General features: G+C 44.1%; 1 protein-coding gene across 4 annotated transcripts in view; it reads right to left on the bottom strand.

The window, feature by feature from the left end:
- RESF1 (retroelement silencing factor 1) overlaps positions 1-20298 on the bottom strand; it is a 39398-nt gene that overhangs the window by 15488 nt on the left and 3612 nt on the right. The window contains exon 3 of one of the 4 annotated variants that reach the window (XM_056339316.1): positions 9173-9416. The exons of 2 other annotated variants lie outside the window; for them this stretch is intronic. The gene's annotated coding sequence lies outside the window, so the exon portion shown is untranslated. Of the gene's footprint in view, positions 1-3389; positions 4707-9172; positions 9417-20298 lie in introns of those variants that run through there. One more of the 4 variants, XM_056339315.1, reaches the window with a different exon arrangement.

Below are 20298 nucleotides of genomic sequence, written 5' to 3' on the forward strand. Positions count from 1 at the left end.
GTCACAGAAGGAACAGACTGGTATTGGATCAGCGGCACAAAAGCAAGAAAGGCCTTACCTGTACATTGGTCAGGAGTTCGTACTTTAGGAGCTATATTACCCAATTTAACTACAGTCGAAGAATTGGCACCAGGATTATGGGTATGATCACATATGAAGAGACACAAGAGAAGTAATCCTTTGACTGAAAGACCTACAGCACGGTTAGGAGTAAGTGAGCTCAAAAAAGCTATAATAAATGTATCAGCAATAGTAGAGAAAATAGGAAATGAGACCTGGGATGCAGCGTCCACATCATAGGAGGAAGTATCAAAATTAGCAGAAAATACTATTCAGAATAGAATGGCTTTATTTGACATGCTATTAGCATCTAAGGGGTGTGTGTGGTGGTGTTTCAGAGCAGTAGAAGATCAACAATATTTGGAAACAAACTAAAATTTTACATGAGATGCAAAAGGATGACACTTCTATTGTCTTTGCTGAAACATGGAAATGGCTGACCTCTTGGGTACCAGATTTAGGTTCACCGATAAAGGTGGTGATATGCATTGTGACTGTAGGAGTTCTAATGTTTGTACATTGAATTAATACATATGTACTCACATGAGGGACGTTGTTTGATCTTGGGTGGACCAACTAATGAAAAGGCGAGACTTAATATAAGGGAAAAAGATAAATTCTTCCTTTATACAGTCTCAAAGGAAGATTTTGATACAATAATTATTTATCTTAAAAATAAATATGTAAATATTTATAATGAAAAAAATTTGAAAAAACCTGAGGATGTTAATCAACCCTTATAAACAGTTAATAAGATATGGCCTTGAGGGAAGGCATAGACACCATAAATAAGTCAAGCTAAGAGATGTGGCGTATGAAGGCATAGACTCCGGTTGTGGTTCAACCAGAGACACTATTGTGCAGAGGTCATATTAATATATCTCAGTCTGGATATAAATTCCAGCTGCAGGTACCACCAGGCTCAGGACAGAAACTGTTTATGCAGTTACATAGCTATATATTATTACAAGCATGCAAACACTTTTTGGCTAGATAACCATGTTTATCTTTCTTACTTTCCTTCATAATACCCAGCTGTTCTCTATCTCCTGTCAAATCAGACATTCTCCATCCTCCTCTCATACATCTCTCTTCAGACATTCTCTGTCCTCTCATAGATCTCTCTTATCTCCCATCAGTAATGATCAGACATTCTCCATCCTCCTCTCCCACAAAGAAATAATAAGATCAGCTCAAGGAGAACAAAATGGTTAATGAGACCAAACAGAAAATTACTTGACCTATACTCGAACTATCCTAACTAGCATACTAGAAGATCCCCCCTCGAGCAAAGCAAGCCCCCTACTAACAAAGCACACCCCCCCACACACAGAACATGCACCTTTAAATGGGAGAGGGGGCTTGTAAGAACCAATGAGAATTAAGTGTTGTAATGGTTGTCTGTACTGAAATGAAGGAAAGCGCGGTTGTAATTCATGTTTGCACAATCAAGTGGAAAACTGCAGTTGTAAAGATTGCAAAGCTGTTCACGAAAGTGTGTACAGTGGGTTTTGCAGGTATGCCAAATAAGGACAAAGAAATCAAACAGGATATGCGATTGTACAAGAATCAGCCACATATATTCTCCGCATCCCAAGATCACCAAAGGAGGACAAATGACCCCTAGTAACAGACAAGAGCATGCGCAATAGACTGAAGCTTATGCAAAACCCAGGAAATGGAGTAAGGAGGGGATTTCTCGGAAATCAAAAGAAGAACCTATAAAAAGGAATGCTGCAAACCTGCAAATTGTGAGCTGTTGGTGGAGTGCTGACTCCCCGGCCGCCCAGCACTGCTTTGCTTGCTAATCTCAATAAATTAACCGTTCAAACTGCAAATTGACTCTAGTTCATTTTTATAACAGTGTGACTAAATGCAATTGTAAACAATTGTTCAACACATGGTAAGACAATTTATATGCTTTAAGAGGTGTGCTAGCTTTGTTTACTTACCACTGAGTACCCAGCTCTGCGCAGACATGCAATTAACTAGTATCTTGACTCTGCACGTGGATCAGCTTGAAGAACCCTGATTTGGGATAACAGTGCTGTGCACGCACTGCTCAGCAGTCACCAAAACACTGGTGAGTTACCAGCACTGTTTTAGCCACAGATCCAAAATTCAGCACCACACAGCTGCTGTGAAGAAAATTAACTCCATCCCAGCCACACTCAGTACAGGGCTGCAAAGAGCATGTAAAACTCACAGCCAATATGCCTTATTTAGAACTACTGTTTTATTAGTTTCAGGTAACAGATTCTTGAATCACAGGCTCATCTTTTTTCCTGGCATATCCACTTCCACACTAATCAATCAGCTAGTCCCATCACAACATGATGAAATTCAGCATGCTGAAGGCATTAAAGGTATCAACTGCTACAAATTGATCCTTGTGCTCCAGTGCCATGGCTGTCCTGGGATAATCAGGTGGAGAATGCAGACAGCACAGAGGCTGTCCTACAATATCCCCACAGCACACAAGTATACATAAATTAATCAGGGATATAAACAGTCAGGAAGTAATGCACGGTATAGAAAGCAATGCGAATAAAAGTAGTTTGTCTGCCTCAGGTTTGCAAGATGACGACTTGTATGTAAGGGTTAATTAATAAACATACCAATTATTTCCATTTAGGTGTTAAGTCTTGTCTCTTCGGCCAAGTACAGACTGACCTAATCTTGCTATGTATTTTTAGCTGGCCAAATAAGATCTGGCTTGAGCCCAGAGGTAACTGCACATTGGCATCACATTCAAGCCAACATGCTTTGCTGATACTGATGCTATGCATTTCACTTATATGTGGGAACTTAAGTTAAAACTGCATTTTGAGCTCCCACTTCTTTTTTCTTAAATCAAACTTGACATAAAAGTTTATTTATATATACATGTAAAAACGTAGGAACACAAACTAAGAATGAACATCTTAACTGAGAGGATCTTCAATTTAATTTTGAGTTTACTCATGTAAACTGTTAGCCTGAACACCCAGTACAACAGCATTAAAAAGCGATCTCTCACTACTATATATACACCCCTACATGTAGTGCTCGTGCATGTGACTAAGAGCCATTCATACACTCAAAGAGTGCAAAAATAAACTGGTGTGGAGAAATTAGTTCAAATTGTGCTGTTGTAGTCAGAGCCTCTGCTGCTATGAACCCCTTGAAGGAATAGTTTCAAGGCACAGAGTGAGGTTTATTGGGATAAGGCACTTGTTAAATAGGTAACAATTACACCACCCTGCAAGTGAGGACTATCCTGTTTCTATTCCAAATTCCTTACAATCTGCCTAATAGGCATCACTCAGTTCCCAGGAAAGTGCCCTCACCTGGCATCCCAAGTAACAGGGAGGATCACCAAGGCATGGGCCAGCCACTCCTCAGGAGTGCTCCCATCAGGGCTCCCAGGCAGCAGTTCATACATCACTCTCCTCAGTGCTTTCTGCAGTCACTGCTTAGTGGTGTCATTTTGCTGTTGCCACACAAGCCCAGGGCACTACTTGGTCGGGATCATCTCCTCACTGGTGCCTACGTTTGGGATCTCCAAGGTCCTGGGTAGCAAGCATACAGGCTTAACGTCCAAATTCCCAGTGAGACACACAAATCATGACAGCAAAACTCAGGGTCTTATTTATCAGAAAATAAAATACAGGAACGTGAATGTACAAGCATAAACAGTTTGTTACAGAGCTCCTTAAAAATAGTTGGCAATACATCAGGAATCATACTACTGAAGAATCATATCTTCAATCAGCCCATTGAATCTGAGAGTCAGTAACTACTAACACACCACCAAATAGGGGCTATATCCACAGAGGTTCCTTTGACAAATGGGTCTCCCAGAACCTGGGCAATTATCCAATTCCAATCTAAAGAAATTTAGAGCAACAAGGAGCGACTAATGACAGAAGTGTCTGAGCTTGCAGTGAAGAGAGAAAGAAAGTGAGAGAGAACGAGAGTAAGCCAGCTTTCCTTTTTCACATGAGTAAAGTGAGGAGAATTTATACCTGTCCTTAAGTTTGTGGTGAGTGGAGTCAGGGTCCCTGGTGTGCGATTTAGTCCTGCCGGCTCCCCTTCCTTCCTTCTGCTATTTATTTACATTGATTCTTATGGAGCCTTTTCAGGTTTACATGTATTAACAGAAAGGGACCCTTAACTCGGAAGCGGTGTTTGGGGCAGCACTGGCACAAAACCAGGGGTGCTGTGAGTCCTGGAGCTGAGTCAGGGAGTGGGAGATGGCTGCTTCTCCTAGGAACAAGAGAGACACACCAGACAGCCATTACCTTGGGCAGGACACCCAGGGCAGGGACATGAGCAGCCAGCAGCTCTTCCTAGTTCACTCCAGGCACTTGTCCCTTGAAGGAGACTGGGGTACCATGCCTGGAAGGGGAAACTGCACCATGATGCATCCCCAGCCCATGCCCATCACAGGTGCTGGGATCCCTGAGTTGCCACAGCAGGGGGTCCAATTGATTCAGAAGCACTTGAGCCTGACTGCCCATCCAGCCCCTTTTCTTTTCTTTATTGCCAAAGACTCCTATCCACTCACCCTCAGGCACAGCTGGGCAAACCTTCCTGCTTAACCCTTGTTGCTTTGGATCTAACTTTCTGTGGGTCAGCGGACTGCCCAGGGCCAAGCTGGAGCTCTGCACAAAACATACAAGACTATTAACATCTGTAATGCCTTTAGTTGCATCACTTTCCCATCTTCCCACCAGAACTCTGTAGCACAACCAGGAGAGAACCCAATTCTCAGGGCAACACCCAGTTTTAGCCCTACAAACTCTCCTTCCAGACCTCTGCTTTTTCTGTTTCAGTCATTTGAGATTTCACATTTTCTAAAAAGAACAGAGTATTTCCATTTAAAAGGGACAATATAAAGAGACTCCACAACAAACTCCTCTCTGCACTCAATACCCTCAGGGGGCACGTGTGGCACAGATATCAGTCCTGGCATTGCACAAACAGGACACAACAAGAATGCTTTTCCCCACTGAATCACATAATGAAGGGGTGGAAATGAGGGGTTAGTATTGTATTATACAGTGGTTTTGATCACACCAAAAAAAAGAAGCAGCACAGAAGGGAGAAGTTGGATGCAACGCCTGGGCAGCAAATCCAGATCATGCTTCCATGACTCAATAAAGGCAGGACAGTCCAACCAGACAATTTTTTATTCCCCAGGCCTCTTAGCAGGCCAAGTCACACATCTGAAGAAATACAGGACTACACCCACTCGTGCTTTGGCTGTCAGCCACATTCCTACTCTGTTTGTCCCATAGCCAAGGCCATATGAAATGCCCAAGCAGGTGTCACTGCTGTGATGAGAAGGGTAGCAGTGGTAGCAAACACTGACACCTACGATAAAGCCAGTCACAGTTCAACAGTAACAGATGAAACTGCAGAATCTTCAACCCAAGCCTCCAACCTGAACCACAGAACCACCATAGTAGCTCTCTGGTTGCACAAGTGTTGGGGTCATCCTGCTGCTAAAGCTTTAGTCAGGGCTGCAGCACACTATGAAATACATCTTCCCTCAGACATGGCACAAAGTGTCACAAGAACTGGTGTTGTCATGGTTTAACCCAACCAGCAACTAAGCACCATGCAGCTGCTCACTCACTTCTGCCCCCACCACCACAGCAGGACGGGGAGGAGAATCTGAAAAAGGTAAAACCCATGGGTTGAGATAAGACTGATTTAGTAAGTTAAATAATAACAGTAATGAAAAGGGAGATAACAAAAACAAGAGCGAGAGGAATAAAACCCATGAAAAACAAGCCATGCATAATACAATTGCTCACCACCCACCGACTGATGCCCAGCCAGTCCCTGAGCAGTGATCCCCACCCCAGTCAACTCCCCACAGTGTATATACTAAGCACAAATGGTAGGAAATACCCCTTTGGTTAGTTCAGATCAGTTGCTCTGGCCATGCTACCTCCCAGCTTCTTGTGCACTGGCTCACTGGCAAAGCATGGGAAACTGAAAAGTCCTTGACTTAGGGTAAGCAGTAAGCACTACTCAGCAACAACTAAAATGTCAGTGTGGTGTCACAGCACAAGCAAGCTATCAGGCTGCACCAAGGCTTTTACCATCAGTCAGATTCTACTGTCCATGCTGTTTCTCCTCCCTCCAGAGGCCAGACCACACTGCTCCTCCTCCATCCAGCCACCTCTCCCACCATCCTCAGGGCTATTTAACCACTTAGCAGGAACGAGCTACACCTGCACATCATCCACGTCCATCAACCCACTGCCTCCAAAGCAAGGCCACAGCTGCATATTATCAATGCTAATCAACCCACTGCTGCATTCTTCTGCAGCAGGGGTCCTCAAACTTTTTAACCAGGGGGCCTGCATGCGAATGAAGTGGCAGGCAGTCATCTGCGGCTGCTTGGTTCCCCCTCCCCACCCCCTGGCTGGGGGGCGGGGGCACAGTTCTGTAAATACCAGGGGCCAGATTGAGGACCCTGGGGGGCCATAGTTTGAGGACCACTGCTCTGCAGTATGGTATCAACATTATTCTCATACTAAATCCAAAGCACAGCACTGTACCAGCTACTAGGAAGAAAAATAACTCTATCCCAGCCTAAACCAGGACAGCATCCACCCCTTATTCTATACCATTTGCCATGCCCAGGCCTCACACTTTCCAGTACATCCCAGTTAACCCCCACCACCTTCCCTGTCTATTGATATATACACACATGTACAATCCCCTTAGTCTATGGGGCAATCCCTACAAAAGTCCATTGAGTTAATTTAGTCCCTAACTTCAGGCTCCATCCATCCTAAATCTTTCAGAGCAGGAAAGATGGTGCATGATGTTGGACAGTTGCATGCTGAAGTCAATTCCAATTATATCACTGCTGTGCTGCTCTGGTTTCACTGAAGTTCATGCTTCATTAATCTGAGTGATTTTTACTGTAATATTCTTGATATGGCATATAGCACCATAGAAATTATGATATACCATATTATAAAGCAGTTAACATCATACAATTTAATTCATTGGCTCTTCTCACTCAAAATCAAATCCCCTCAAGGCACACATCATAATTCCCCATCCTCCCACATTACCCACCAGGTACATCCAGGCCCTTGAGCAAAAGCAATCCCACAAATGGTTTGCCTTTGCCTGAGGCAGGAATAACCCAGGCCGTTTCCCCTGGCGTATTTTTTATATGCACTACAGGAACTTTATCCCTTTCTATAGTATGTAAAAGTTTTGATTAAGCAGGGCCAGCCCAATTGGCAGATCCTCAAATGCTGACTAACCAGGTGGCTTTTGCTAATGCATAGCCCCATGTCTGAAGGTCCTACCACCCACTGCCCTCAGTGTAGCCTTTAACGGTCCATAGCATCATTCAGTTTTCCTGGAGGCTGGTACGTGATAGGGGCATTCAGTACCATGTTCTTTAGCCCAGGTGTCTATAAGGTTGTTTTGCAAATGAGCCCCATTATCCATGTCTATTCTTTCTGGGGTGCAGCATCCAAGTAAGATTTGCCTTTTCAAGGCCCATGTTGTGGACAGTGGCATGGGACACTGTCTGTTTCCAGCCATCCAGCGGTTGCTTCCACCACTGCAAGCACGTAGCACTTGCCTTGGCAGGCTTGTGCGAGTGCGATATAATCAGTCTGCCAGGCCTCCCCATGTTTATACTTCAGCTATCATCCTCCGTACCAAAAAGGCTTTAACTGCTTGGCCTGCTTAACTGCAGCGCTTGTTTTACATTCACAGATACCCTGTGTGATAGCATCCATTGCTAATTCCACCCCTCAATCACAAGCCCATCTATATGCCGCACCTCTCCCTTGATGGCCTGAAGTGTCATGGGCCCAGCAATCTATGAGTAATTCACCTTTATGGTCCCAGTCCAGATCTACCTGAGCCACTCCAACCTTAGCAGCCTGATCCACCCGACAGTTGTTTTGATGTTCTTCAGTAGCCCAACTCTGTACATGAGCATCTACATGACTTATCTTCACAACCAGGTAGCAGTATCTTGCCACTGTACAGCAGCCCAGATGGGTTTACCTCTGGGCTGCCAGTTGCTACAACCACCCCCACAGGGCATTTGCCACCATCTCTAAGTTGGTATAGAGATAAAAGTATTGACCATTTTTCTCATTCAGCAATGTCTAAAGCCAGCTGGACGGCTTTCACCTCTGCAAACTGAGGTGATTCACCTTCTTCAGCAGTTTCTGCAACTTGTTGTAGGGGACTCTGTACAGCCACCTTCCACCTTCAATGCTTTCCTACAATATGACAGGACCCATCAGAAAACAGGGCATATTGCTTCTCACTTTCTGGTAATTTATTATACAGTGGTGCCTTTTCAGCATATCACCTCCTCCTCCAGTGACATTCTGAGTTCTTTGCCTTCTGGCCAGTCTACGAGCACTTCCAAGATTCCTGGACAACTGCAGTTTCCTATTCAAGCTTGATGCGTGATCAGTGCAACCCGCTTACTCTATGTAGCATCAGTTGCACAGTGTAGATCAGACCCTCCCTTCAAACATCCAGGCCAGCACCAGCAGCCAGGGTGCCAGAAGAAACTGCACTTCAGTACCAATCACTTCCAAAGCAGCTCAAACCACTACATAAGCTGTCAGTATCTCTTTCAGTTGGCATATAGCGGGTCTCACATCCTCTGTATCCCCAACTCCAAAAGCCTCAGGGCTGACCTTGAGTCTCCCTCAATGTTTTCTGCCAGAGGCTCCAGGCAGGGCCATTCTCCCTGGCTGCAGTGTAGAGCACATTACATCTTGCCTTGCTCAGACTGGCCCATGGGCTACTGCTTGCTTGAATTGGTTCCTGTTTAATTTGTTCAAATGCTTGTCGTTGCTCAGGGTCCCATTTGAAATCATTCTTCTTCCAGGTCACTTGATAAAGAGGGCTTACAATCAGACAGTAATTTGGAATGTGCACTCTCCAAAAACCTAAGAAAGAATGTGCATTCTACAACACCTAAGAAAGCTTGTTTCTTCCTTACCAGTTGGCGGAGACATGGTTGTTATTTTATTGATCACATCCATTGCGATTTGACAATATCCATCTTGCCATTCTATTCTTAATTGGATCTCCTGTGCAGGTCCCTTGACCTTACCTTGTTTTATGGCAAACCCAGCTTTCAGAAGGATTTGGACAATTTTTTTCCTTTCTCCAAAACTTCTCCTGTATTGCCCCACATGATGGTATCATCAATGTATTGCAGGTGTTCTGGAGCTTCGCTCTGCCCCAGTGCAGTACAGATCAGTCCATAGCAGATGACAGGGCTGTGTTTTCACTCCCCCAGCAGTCAATTCCAGGTGTACTGGATGACCGTCCAAGTAAAAGCAACCTGTACTTTGCTGTCAAAGGGATTGAGAAAAATGCATTAGTGATATCAATTGTGGCATACCACTTGGCTGTCTTTAACTCCAGTTCATATCAAAGTCGTAGCCTAGCCAGTGTGGCAGCACGACTTTATTCAGGCCATGATAGTCTACTGTTAAGTCTCCATTCAACTTTCATACTAGCCATATAGGTCTATTAAAGGATGAGTGAATCCTGCTGATCACTCCTTGACTCTCCAGTTGACAGATCAACTTACGGATGGGAATCAAAGAGTCTCAGTTGGTGTGACATTGCCACCACTGCACTGTTGTGGTAGTGATTGGCATCTGTTATTCTTCAACGCACAGCAAACCTACAACAGAAGGGTCCTCCAAGAGACTGGGCAAGGTAGGCAGCTGTTTAAGTTCCTCCACCTCCACAGCAGCTGTACCAAAAGCCCACTGGTACCCCTTTTGGTCCTTGAAATACCCTCTCCTGAGATAGTCTATGCCAAGGATGCACAGAGCTTCTAGGCCAGTCACCATGGGGTGCTTTCGCCACTCATACCCGTAAATTAGGCTTACTGCAGCCTCCAATACAGTTAGATGTTGGGATCCCCCTGTCACTCCAGAAATATAAATGGGTTCTGCCCCTTTATAGCTTGATGGCATTAGGGTACACTGTGCATTAGTGTCTACTAGAGCCTTATAATCCTAACATGCCAGACCAACAGACCCACACAGTCCAAAACCCAGTTTCTCTCTCCTCCACCTGGCTGGAGGAAGAGCCTCTCTAGCCCTAGTCATAGGATCCTCCACTTCTTGTAAGAACAGATTAGAATTGCTTTCCATACGATCAGGAGTAAGACCAGCCCTTTCACTCCGTCTGGGGAACTACCCACTGGAAATTGGAGTAGCAATTTTCCTGGAAGAATCCCCATTTGTGATTGTTTTTCCTTTGAATTCACATACTCATGCCTCTAAGGTCAAGGCAGCTTTTCCATCCCACTTCCTTATGTCCTCTCTGTGGTCCTGTAGGTAAAACCACAGGGTATCCTGTGGTGTGTACCTTCTATATCCTTCCTCTTGAGCATACGGACGCTTGCTGTTAATAGCCGAGATCCGGGTCGGTACACATGGGGAGTAGGATCTATACTCATCAAATTGCTCAACCAGTTTCTCCACAGCTTGAGTGAGGAAGAGAGATTTTCTTCATATTCCCAGAGCTGGCAATCCACTTCATCCACTGCTGGCACCACTTCATCTCTCCAGCTCATTACTGCCAAGGAACTGGCATACAACGATGGTGCACTCTGTAGACATTTCCACCACATGGGTCAAGTCCATCAGACTTCGTCTGGATCTGTGGGGGACTGTGTGTTGTTCAGGTCTCAATAAATCATCTCTAGCCAGCTAATTCCCTCAGATACTGGATACCTCTCATCTGTTGCAGTCCACTTGCCTGGGCAACACATAGTGTCTTCCTTGAAGGGATACCTTTCCTACACACTTGACAGGAGTCGCCTCCAGAGGCTCAGGACTTGTGTCCCTCTTCCAATTGCCTCGTCAATACCCTCTTTCCTAGTAAGTGATCCCAGTTGCTTAGCTTTCCTACTCTAATTCCAAACTATCAGCCCCATTATTCCAGCACTGGAGCAGTTACGTGATAATGCGCTCACCTGGACGACAGCCGAAATCTTTTTGCATATCCCACAGGGACAGGGATCAAGTCGTTACCTCTTGTTTTGCCTCCTCCTCCTGTTCTTGTGGTAGCTCTATTTCATCCTCCTTTACTAAATGAGCTGTCTTTCAAACCCATTTCTTGTTGTGTATAGAAGTGTTTGATACCAGCACAGGCTGGTCCTCTGTATCAATTGCATCACTCACCACCGAGGCTGGAGTAGCTGCAGTACCTGTCACTGGCACTGGAGTAGCCACAAATAGCTTAACCCTAAAGATGACCAGAACTAGATTCATGGTTTCTAGCAATAGGACCACGCTGGTTTCAACATCCCAAGGATATTCAAGTTGTTGAAAATTCTCAGATGCTACCGTAATTAGCCTGGAGGAGAAGGGGAAGATGTCTCCTCCAGAGGCTGGCTCTCTGAGGAGACAAGGTAAAAGGTGTAATTATTAATAGTTTCCAATAGATGGCTCCTGGCAGATGTGACTGCAGGGCTGAGTACAAATACTAGTTTCACAACCAGCAATTCTATCATATTATAAGCCAGTATTACAAAATAACCTTAGCCCAGCCCCCCGAGGTGACAAACACCACAACAGAGAACACATACGTAACGTAAGAACAAGCGCAACAACTCAGCACAAATAAATCAATATTAGGAACAGTCATTATTAAACTAATACAGTGAATGCTTATAAAAAAGTTGGGTTTAACATGCTCTGGTCAGATCTGTCATTATCTCAACTCTTCTTTGTCCCACACTGGGCACCAAAAAGGACTGTCATGGTTTAACCACTCCTGCTTGCTCACTTCCCCCTTTCCACAGAGAACTGCAAAAAGATAAAACCCACAGGCTTTACCCACAAAAAACAGGACACATGTGCCTGTACCAACCCTTTTGTCGCATGTCCCTTATATCTTCTCACCCTGTTGACATTGTCTGCCTTTAGGTTAAGTTTAATAGTATTCTCTTGTCTGAGTCCCACTTGGTACTCCCCTTCCCAAGTTTATCGCAGCCAAGCCTCCAACTGCTCTTCCTGACTAACTCTCAACTCAATCTCCCATTGTTACCAAAGCATTGATTAGAATCAAATGTTTGGGTTGAAGGGACCTTAAAAATTGTCTAGTTCCAACCCCCCTGCCATGGGCAGGGACACCTTTTACTAGACCAGGTGGCTCAGTGCCCCATCCATTCTGACCATGAACACTTCCAGCAATGGGGCATCCACAACTCCTCTAGGCACCCTGTTCCAGTGTCTCACCACCTGCACAGTAAATAATTTCTTCCTAATATCTAATCTAAATCTACCTTCTTTCAGTTTAAAATTGCTATCCCTCATCCTATCACTACATTCCCCAAGACAGGGTCCCTCCCTGTCTTTCCTGTAGGCTCCCTTTAAACACTAGAAGGCTGTTACGAGGTCTCCTTCTCTTCTCTAGGCTAAACCACCCAAATTCTCTCAACACATCCTCAAAGGGGACGTGTTCCAGCCCCCTGAACTCTTCGTGGCCCTCCTCTGGACAAACAGGTACTTAGGTGATTTAGAAAAAATCATGTGCAACAGCTACTTTTGGATCCTAACTGGTCCTTAAACAGGCAGAGTTAACACTGCTAACCAATGTGTCTAGACTCAGTATGCCCCCCTTCTTGTCTACCGCTTCGGAAGGATAGCTAGCCTGGCTCCACAGCTGTAAGCTACCTCAGCAGAACATACGGAAGCCTTACAGACTATTTGGAGTGCTCAACAGTACGGGTGCAGAAGCCTTAACCAATAAACTAAACACAATGACCCCCTCACTGGAGAATCTTCCACTTTCCCTTATAGTTATTACTTAAATTGGGACTAGGACAGTGGTTGACCACAAACACTTTACCTTTATGGGAATGTCCAAAACACAGTGACTGCACGTTATTACTTAATCTTCTGGGGTTTTCCTCAGCTCAGAGCTGCCTTCAAGCCCTACCAAGCACTTCAGCTGCAGTAGCCAGAATTTTAAGACAAGGTGACAGCAGAATCCCACCTGCTCAAATGCATAGAAGTTGTCCAGAACAACGCCACTGACACCAAATGACACCTGCAAGCCCAGCAGCTCTCAGTAAACTTCCATACAATGCAAATGCAAACTTAGCTGTTGCCTGTGTATTGACTATAGGAGATGTTACTAAACAAATCTACCCTACCATCTCTGGTTTTACACCAAGATGGATCTGTGATCCATCCTATGGATCAACAACAGGCCTGGCAGAGAAATAAAGGATGACAATAGATAGATATTGAAGCTTGCATCCCTGATGTAAGATGGGGCTCACGTGAAAGGAATTCCCCTGAGGGAGTATGACATTTTTCAGTACACTCTGACAAACAAGCTGAGACAGTACTTGTCTATGTCGGCAACAGCTGTGTGTATTCATGATCTTGAATGATCAACAGCAACTAAAGCTTTGAATTTGATGTTACATCCAGTTGCAGTTTTATTAGTTTTGACTTGTATTTATTGCTTATAATCATTCTGTCTATCAAAGCTGGGTGAATAAGGAAACAAATCCTGTTAATCCAACATGTAAAACATATGTAATCAACTGATTCTGTATGTGTGATGGTATATAATCAGCATTAAGCAACTCAACTGTAGCCTTACCGCTGATCTGCAATACACTGCGTATTTATGGTGCAGAGGCAAGAAGTAACCATACCACCACTCTGAGTCAATAAAGTTTGATTGACTGTAGTCACAGGGTGGAGTGTGATGGATGCACTTGACTTCTGGACCAAACTAGCAAATAGTTTGGTTCAGGCTCCCAAGGAAGCAAAAGCCTAGGTCATGACCAGGTCAAGAACTTCTCTAGTTTCAACCTGTTCTTTGAAAACCCACACAGGAGCAGGATGACATGGTGAGCTTTGATGCATGAGCTGGGAAATGGGAACGCTGATCATACGATTAACACATGAATAGCAGGTGGTTCTTCCAAGACTAATTTGTCAAGGAACAAATGAAGTTGTGGGTACAAATAATCTCATGCCTACCCTCTCCATCACATGTAATTTGACTATGAGCCAACCGTTTTATTCCATAAATATGACAGATTGAAAACCTTTTTGAGCTCTCCCTGCTAAGCAACTGGCTGCACAGCAGTGATCTCCCCTTGAGTTTGGGCAGCCTCTCAAGGTTACTCCTCAAGGCTGAGAGACCCCTTACCAACTTCTTTGGTATGTGACCAATGTTTTGCATAACCTTGTATCATAGGGCACTAAGATTTTGTATTGCTATTTTTGAATTATTATTATACCCTCCGTACAGTAAGTAATAGATTGAACCTTGCCACTGGACTTCCTTGTGCCTCACCTTTACAACATCTTACTTCAAACAAACCCATTTTTGCTGCTACTTAGATGGTGGTTCTTTAAGTGGTGTAAACCTCTTCTGCAACAAGTGTAACTGAGGCACTCATAATAGTTATAAAATATTCTTATTCATTATTAAAAGCTTCCTTTAATTGGACCAAAACTCTGTTTCAATGCCAGTCACTCCGATCTCGGTTGTTTCCCATCTCTCCAGGATATGGAGTTCAGCAAATACAAACTTCCAAGAACTGAAAGGACAAAAGTTCAGCTGCAGGCCAGCACACCTTTGCTCCCCTGTTTCTGCTTCTGCACTTCTAGCAGTCAGTCTCAATTAAACAAAAGCATTTAAAATTAATTCAGCATGTCTGACATCATAGAAAGATTAGAGAAGCTTGGCAGACCTGCACCTGTGGTACAAGATGGCCTAAATCAACCAAACATGCCCAAAGAGTACATATACACCATGAATTCTCATTTTCCTCAGTTTATAACTGTATTTTAGGTATCACAGAAGAACAAGCAGACAAAAGTTTTCTTGCCACGAGGATTCTCAGCAGTTATGCAAGAGAAAATCTGTCAGAAATTACTTATATCTCAGATTGACAGTCAATCACAGGGTGGTTAGAGTAACTGTAAGCATCTAGAGCAGGGGTCCTCAAACTTTTTAACCAGGGGGCCGGCGCGCGGATGCAGTGGCAGGCAGTCATCTGCGGCTGCTTGGTTTCCCCCCAACCCCCGCCGGGGGGTGGGGGGTGGGTGGGGGGGTGTCTGTAAATACCGGGGGCCGGATTGAGGACCCTGGGGGGCCGTATCCCGCCCGCGGGCCGTAGTTTGAGGACCCCTGATCTAGAGACTAGTCACTTCTCTCTGCAGATTCCCATTCCACTACTTCCAACAGTGTATTTTCCACTTTCACTTCCACTTCACCTTTGTAAGAAACTATGGACTAGGGTATTGTTTATTAAGATTTATGTTAAGCCCAATGTAAAGGTTAGGCAACAAAAGATAGGAAATCGCTTATGCAAACAGCCACCAGACACCCCTTGTGTAAGATAGGATAACCGCAATCGCTTACACAAACTAAACCAGATACCGCTTGTGCAAGATAAGATAACCGCCAGATGTCCAGGAACCGACAGAAACAGGACAAACAACCCCATATAAGGACATATGAGTGAGGGGTCAACTATGGGACAAAGGAGGAAGACTTCTTACTTCGGCCTCAACGACCACCAGGAGGCAGAAAACGACCCCCTAACAACAACTGAAGCATGCGCAGAGTACCTCCACTACTTCATGAACACGGAAGTAAAGATGTATAAAAAGGGACTGTTTGAACTGCTCAGGACGGCAGTTGGCAGAGCGCAGACTCCCCTGCCGTCCAGCGCTGTTTTTGCTCATATTCTACTTGCTATAATTAATAAAATTTTAATTGGATTATGATCCATTGTGGTCTCAATTTATAACACCTTTGTTGTCCTGATGCCATCTGCTGCTACAGATACGCATTACAAAGTGATTATTGGATGGGCCTATTTTAGTTTTACATCCATGAACTTCATGTTGAATCCGGCTCTTCTCCCAGCCTTCCTGTGTTCTTAGCATTGTCTCTTTGAACTGCCAGGATATTTTATGTGATTTTATTCAGTATGATCCAGCAGTATTTCTGAGGCAGTTTGTTAGTGGGTTCTTTTTGCTTGTTTGGGGATTATTTTTTGTAAATGATCACACTTCATTCTCCGAGTCCTCAGGGCCCAAATCTACCACAGCAGGAAGAGCACTCAGAACAAACAGGACCATTTCAGAACAGATAAAGTAACAGGACGAAGATTTTTTGGTTCAAATGACAGTCATTAAAACAAAAATGATCAAAATTATCCTCTTCAAAATTATGTCATTAGCATAGCCCCAGTACTTGTTAAGGGATGCCTTAAGTGACCACCTCCAGAAACTCTGTGGCTTGATGGTTCCTCTTGCCCAGAGGCTCCTGGAGCCCAGTCTGGAGACCCAGATGTCTCCGTTGTAGGCCCTTTAACACAGCTGCTGCTGCTTTCCTGTTTGCAGGTTCAACAAGTAGCAAAGCTGGGCATGCAAGCCAGAGACCCACGTAGGACACTGACACAAACAGCCACAGACCAGGTGCTGCCTTCAACAGCATCTACATGTATGACTCGCATAAAACAGAAGTATAGACAGACAAGTCTCTTTCCTCCTCTTTGGTTGATCAGGACTGAATCTCTCTAAAATCCACACATCCCCACCCTCTACAGTCACAGGCACACACACATCCACAGATCTCTTAATTCAGTACAGCCCCTCTGCCCATTCTATACCCCCGCACAGAGCTCAGGCCCTCTTGCCCACTTCACAGGATCTCATAGTTGCAGGCTGGTCCAGCTTGATGCTCACTAGCAAACAGACACGTGCACTTACACACTTGTTTCATAAGCACTCCACACTCACAGATCCCCCTAAACACCAGCATGGGCCCTCTGCCCATCTGATGCCCCTGCCTGGACCTAGACCCTCCTACCCACCAATCAGTCCATTTGAAATCCGCTAGCAAATTATACAAGCAAATGCCACAAACCCAGTTGGGGAAGATATGTCCCATGCACCCCCACCAGCAGGCAGCATCGGGCATGCAGGCTGTGACCCACAGTCCCACCTTCTCACTCCACTCACCCTGCAATGAGGCCCCCACTTACTCCAATTGCTAGCACCACAGGCTACAGGTGTCTACACCCCACTGTGACCCCAGTTGCTCGCACCAAATCCACTCATGTGTCCCCCCAGTAGCTGGCACTCCAGACAAAGTCTGTGGAACCTGTGGAGATGCTCCCTGGAGCTATGGTCTTTCCAGCTACTGACACAGACACCCTCCTGCTCCAGTTGCTGGCACAATGGCCCAGGGATGACTACACCTCCAGTCTGACTCCACTTGCTGGCCCAGTTACCAGCTCACATTGGTCACCTCAGTAGCTGGCACCTAGTCCTTGCAGCACATACACACAAGGACAGAGTGAGACTATGCAGACAGATAGTTAAGAAAGGACTGAAGATGACAGACTGGCTGCAGGAGTCAGGCACAGGGCTCAGTCAGACAGACTGCAGGAGCGGGCTGGAAATTAGGACCATGCGTAGGAATCAGTTAGCTGAGGGGAATGTGCTCGAGCTTGTAGGTCACAAACCCTGGGAGGACAAGGAGTGTCAATAGACACATTAACATGATGAGTCATGCTGAGAGAGCATAGGGGAGTGGGGGGGATGGCGCCAAGGAGAGGTAACACCTTGCTGTTAATTGATGGTAGTTAACCACCAATCGGTGATTGCCTAGTATGCAATGCTTAGCTTAAAGAACCAATCTGTTTAAAACGCGCAGCTTCTGAAAATGTATATAAACTCGTGCTTCTGTACAATAAATTGACATTTGCTTGCATCAAACTGCGTCCCGTCTCTCCATCACAACAACAGACCTCCTGGACAGTCACAGTTTAGACACAACTAGCCCCTTCCATACTCTCTTCTGTCTGTTCTCTCTCTGTGTAGTTCCACCATCCTCTTCCTCCCACCCATACCTGTGACTCCCAGGTTTGCATTCTCACTAGTTTAGAAGTCTAGGTTTGTCTGCAGTTTCTCAGTGGTCCATCAATTAGAAGAAACAGGCAAGTGTGAAGGAAACAGAAGAAACAAACCTTGTCAATCAGGTTTGTCTCTCTAAGCCTTCTTCACTGCTTCCTTCTTTTCCCTAAAATCCAATTGGACAAGGTCCAGGACCAGATAACATTGCCGAAATAAACACTCATATCCCACATATTCTTATCAATTAGCACAGCTGAGGAGGTTTGCTTCTTGTTATCCCCAGTACTCTTTGCCCATCAGGTTTGCATCCCTGAACATTTGGTTTATTCCTTCCCCCTTGCTGTCTCCTTTTGCACTGAAGAGGTCAGTCCTTGAGCAGATAACCTTAAAGCAGCAGATGCTCTCACCTTCCATGTACCCTTACATTCCACACATTCCTCAATTTTATTGCTGGAAACAGTGTCCTGGAAAAAGTAGCCCTGCACTGCCAATGCAGGCAATTCTTTTAACTCTTGGTCCGCTATTTCTTCTGCTGCTTTCTCACATATTTCCATTGATACATGAGTTGTGGCAGTTTCAATATTTATGTTACAAATCTGAAATTATGTCTCAATGGGGCTATTTGAGGCAGGGCTACAGCTGCAGGTTTCTACTTCTCATCACACTTCATGAAAACAGCAGCAAAATGCAGAGAAACCACAAAATGTGCTTCTGTCTCTGAATGCACCTTTAAAACTTGGAAATTCTGCAGCTGAGAAATCACAATCATATAATTAAATTTTAAGACTTATTCAGAGATAGGACAAAAATAAAAAAACCAAGGACAAATTACTCCATCATACTGGCAATGGACCTGATCAGTCTTATAGCTATACAATCGCACCAGGCAGCACTGCCATAAAAGTCACGGGAATTGCAGTCACAGCCAGAAGGGCAGCAGTAAAGAGGCCATTCTTCTCATCAGGATGAGATAATACAAATAAACACTATGCCACATATCAACCATCAGGAGCGCTAGATACAGCAAATTCACTTTTATCTTTCAGAATAATCTCTTTGAGCTCAGTTTAGATGCTGCTTAAAACAAATCCAGATTTTTCTGTAAGAACTCTACCTATTTGGAAGAGCCATGCTTCACAAGGAGTTTTAAAATTCTAGTTTTCCACAATACCAAGCAACATACCAACATCAGCAAAAGAGATGTCACTGTTCAGACCAAAACGAAATTTGCAAGATTGTATCTGATGGTTTGATGGCATCAACAAAGTATTTACTGCTTATACTCCTCAGGAAAAAAAAATATGTTCACTTTTGACTAATATCCATAAGCACGAGAAAGTAATTTTTAACACAAAGCAGATTTGCAGGGAAAAGACATTAGTAACGTGTGATGAATTCATCACACAAAATATTCTCCTAATATTCTATTCAGAAGCCTACAGATAAACTAGCAGACTCCTCTATATGGAAAAATCCCTGCCTCTGTAGTATAGTTCATGTATATAAAATATATACCTGTAAGTATACAACTATAGCTCATGCTTTTCCAGTTGTGAGCATTACTGTGATGGAAGAGGTCAGCTAACAATGAAGCAGAGTCCAAAGTTGCTTTTTTCTTGGCTGGAATGCCATTTCTTAGAATACACTTACACCCCTATGCTACAGCTGCAGATTTCTACTTATCACACTTCACGGAAACAGCAGTGAAATGCAGAGAAACCATGAAACGTGCTTCAATCTCTGAAGAATTTCCAAGTTTTAAGGCACAAAGAACTGTCTTACATCTCCAGTAGTTATAGTTATGTCCTTTTAAAAAAGTACTGCTCTCTAATCATTCAACACCTAATGACTACTAACAGAAGAAAAGTTTGCAATCTATGTATGGAATACTAGCTGAAGTACAAATTAAGATGTTTCAACTTAATTTCAGTCATGGAGAGTAACAGTAATCTTTCACAAACACGTACTAGAAGAGCTCTTTGGCATACTTGCATTTTATGGAGACCGTTTATACTGGCAATAAGGCATATTACTAGCTTCAAGATCACAGGAGTTAAAAAAAAAAAAGTATAGCTGCGATAATGCCTTTCTTCTCTGCTGAATTGTGAAGTTTCCTGTACACTGTAAGTTATATTATTCCACTCATTACATTATCTTCCTTTCAACTCCTCCAAGTTTAAAATCTTAAGGCTTTTTTGGTTTATACTTTTACTGCCCTTTGCATTTTCAAAACTGTTGAAAACTTAAAACTCTCGTATTTATCAGAAACGCAAATAATAGTCAAAAAGATCTTAGTGGTGTCTAGCAA

Source organism: Falco biarmicus, chromosome 5 (genome assembly GCF_023638135.1).
Source record: "Falco biarmicus isolate bFalBia1 chromosome 5, bFalBia1.pri, whole genome shotgun sequence".
Classification (NCBI taxonomy): Eukaryota; Metazoa; Chordata; class Aves; order Falconiformes; family Falconidae; genus Falco; species Falco biarmicus.